Consider the following 3,678-nt stretch of genomic DNA (forward strand, 5'->3'; position numbering starts at 1 on the left):
TTCAAGTGCATAACTCCTCCCATAGAGAAACCCTTGTGCATATCTACAGGCTTAAACACAATGGGAGAAGGCAGCATTTGTTTGAGCAAGGTTGATGACTGCCACCATTGTTGTGATTTTTTTCTGAGAGAAGTCAGGGGCTCAGGGAGTCAAGTGGTGTCCTCTGTGCCATAGATTAAGAATTAAGGTTGCTTCATTATTGTGAAAAATCCTATATAATAAAAGGCTAATATGTAATTGTCCCCTTGGGAGTTTGACTGACGAGAGTTCGACCACTCGCTATGACGTGTGCTGACCACCAGGGAGTGGCGCAGAATGAAGGAAGGCCCTGGCCAGGAGCCAGGAGAAGGAAGGCCCTAATTGGCCCTGATTGCCAACCAGGCCTAGGGACCCTACTCTTGCACGAATTTCGTGCACCCAGGCCTCTAGTATTTCAATAATTGCAAAAGTATATAAACTTTTTTAAGGCCCTTTTTTAGAAGTAAGAAAATGCATATGTTTGTTAAAGTAAGGGGTTACAGTTTTGAGCCTGTATTATATTACAGGAGCCACCCTTATACCTGTAAATGACTCTCTTTTCTCTCTAGGAAGTGTGGCACTACCTGCAAGTAGCATCTTTTAACTTTTCCTGTTGATAAGGAAATGGATTTCTGGTCAACCCCAGCATAGCAATAACTAAAGATGTTAAATAATGCAACCCCACAGTTTAGCATATTTTCTTATGAGGAAATTTTGCTGTCCCAAGTTGTGATTGTCTTCTATTTCATTATCTGGTTTTGGAGCATTTGCAAAAACAATCTTCTGCAAGCCCTTCTAATCTACTATTTTGCTCCATGGCCACAACAAATTACTTATGAGGACTACACCTCCTAAGATGCAGTAGAGCACTTCCTAGGTTCCCAGACTCTTGCATTCCAGGCCTTGATGTCCCTCTGAATGGATATAGAACGTTTGGGAAGGAGGGTCAGGGTGGAGGGAAACAAGATCCAACCAAGTAATAGAGACCACACTTGGAAGCTGGAGGATTGACTGTTTTATTTCTGGATGGTAGTGAATAGGAGGAAGACAATGACGGTCGAGATGAGGTTTTCCAACCTCTTCTTCAGGAGGCCCTTATTTTATAAAGCAAGTCTAGGATAGGGTTGTCAGAAGGTCTTTGCAAAAAATACAGACCTTATCTCTCTGTGTGAAATACATTTTCAGTCAAAATATTTATTGAAACGTTTCAAATGATTTCTTACTTTTAGAAAGAATTATTTCACTGCATGTGAACCTTATAGAAAAAAAGTTGAAAAATTATTTAGTTCATTTTACACAGATCCAACTCACATTCTGCTTTTCTCATCCACACATTATTATTTTTATTGAAAATTCTTTTTACACCTTCATTTGAGACAGGAACCTATACACAACACTAAAACAATTTCAACAAATGTCAACACAGAAGTCAAGAAGAAATACACCAGGTGTATTTTCTGAATCAATAAAAATGTTATTAATAATAAAAAAGACATTTGCAGTTTTTAAATTTTCATTTTGCTGGGCAGGAAGCCAACATTCTGGATAATCAGTTTAATATCAGACACTCAGAATCTGAGTTGAGAAGGAAGGTTTTCTTCATTCTTTGTCCTTGAAATTAGGGTTAGTGGCTATTCCTTCAGACCGGGAAGGGGGCTTTAGTGATGTTTCTCAGAGCTGAGCCTGTGAAGGGACTGGGGCATTAGCCCAGCTCTTTGCTGTCCCCTCAGAGACCAGGCTCAGAAAAGGTTCAGGAATTTAGGGGCTCTAACCTGTGGCTGAGTGTCAATGCAACCTTAAATACAGCTCTCAGCTATTTATTCAGCTCAGGTGAATTTTAGAGGTTAAAAGGCCTTCCTGCTTTTTTCAGGTTGTCAGATTCAGATGTTTGAATATAGTATTTTTTTTAAAAGCATTTCATCAGTGAGACCAAATAATCGTTTTCTGCCTCTATGATTAATTGGTGAATCCTCGACCCAATTAACTAAGGCAAACTTCAAATTTGCATTATTACTGCCCTTTCAGAATCCAATGGCACTTTTAAAAAAGCATTCAATGGCTCATTTCAGCTCTACCTAAAAGTCCTTACAGTGCAAATGTTATTTTTGGCTGAGGGGCATATGCTTTCGTCTATGTCCCCAAAGCTCCCCACTCCCCCCCCCCCCCCCCCCAGCCCAGCCTGTGGAAATGCAGCTTTGCTGAGTCTATTCAGGCCCCTTCACATTTGCATGTCTATCAGCGGGCTTTCACAGCCCAGTGGCCCCAACAAGTACTTTCCAATGGCCGCATTGTTCTTCAGAACCTCCCCAGATCAGAACTTCAGCTTCCTTCTCCCTCGCTGTTTCAAATGTGGTTGAAACACCTGTTAGTTTTCTTGGAGTCCTTTGCTTCCTACTTATAGGAATTGTACCCCCCCACCCCCCACCCCACTACTTGCTGAGATGTCTGTTTGTGGGGAAATGTGAAGTATTATGTGTTTTGAATTTGCTACTTGGCAAAGTCCTTAGAAGCTCCCTAGAGTTTTATATGACACTCTTTGATCCTCCTTATTGCTTCTTTCCATTTCATTAAAAAAAGGCTGGACTGCCACATGGATGGGAGAATGAAAAATACTTGTTTGCTTCCCTCTCTCTATAAACTTAAAATTTCTCCAGAGTTAGAGTCTACATGCATGTAAAGTGATTATATTGATAATATTGTGAAGCAACATTTCAGATTAGACTATCACCATGTTCAGGGAGAGGAAGTAAAATCTACCACAAATTCTACATTTTGACAGGTCAGCCCAATGAGCCTTACAAAAGAGTTGGGCAAGACGCTGTCTGAGTAGATGTTTGTTCTGACTTGTGTGGTTATGAATGGGTGATATATGTGTCTATGTGTGTGTATAAATATGCACATATATATGCATACATTACACATATGTATTTATTATAAGTAAGTATGTGTATGTATTTAAGCATATACAAATTCATGAATACTTATGCATTGAAGACAAAAATAAAATCTTTCATGTGTTTTGTTCTTAAAATCTATACTTAAAGTCTGCACACGTGGTCAGCTCATCTGTAAATCTATGAAATGCTTTTGCATACATTAATCTGGTACATCAGACCTGAGAGTAAGACAGCCCACTATTTTTATTTTCATGCTATGAATTAATTATTATCTTTATCATTAATAACTACGTTATCATTCAAATACTTGGAAGCAGACCCAGGCTTTGTGACTTCTGGCCTTTATGGTCCTTTCCTCCTTGTTCCCAGGTTGGTGACTACCTCCCCCCAAACTGCAATTATGTTATGTGATCGTCAATCACTTTCATTGAGTTAGAATTTTAATAATAAGAAGCAAGTTATTAAATGAAGTTAGTGCAGGCAGTGCTTACTATCTTATGTGTAAAATAGTTTTAAATGGTTTATACTCATTGCATTCAGTGAAGTATTATGTGTTTTAAAATTTTGCATCGCTGCTTTTTCAGCAATTTTGCTTCACAACCCAGAAAGCTTTACTCACTGTTTCTCAGAAGGGTGCAAATTGGTGTTTAGGCTGCTTTCAGTAAATCATCTTTGGGTTTCTGATTAAATTGTATATAAAATATGTATACTGTGAAGTCACCCAAGAGAAATGCCATTTTTGGACATTTTGTGATCATAACCA

The sequence above is a fragment of the Myotis lucifugus genome, unplaced genomic scaffold, assembly GCF_000147115.1.
Source record: "Myotis lucifugus unplaced genomic scaffold, Myoluc2.0 scaffold_194, whole genome shotgun sequence".
Taxonomy (NCBI): Eukaryota; Metazoa; Chordata; class Mammalia; order Chiroptera; family Vespertilionidae; genus Myotis; species Myotis lucifugus.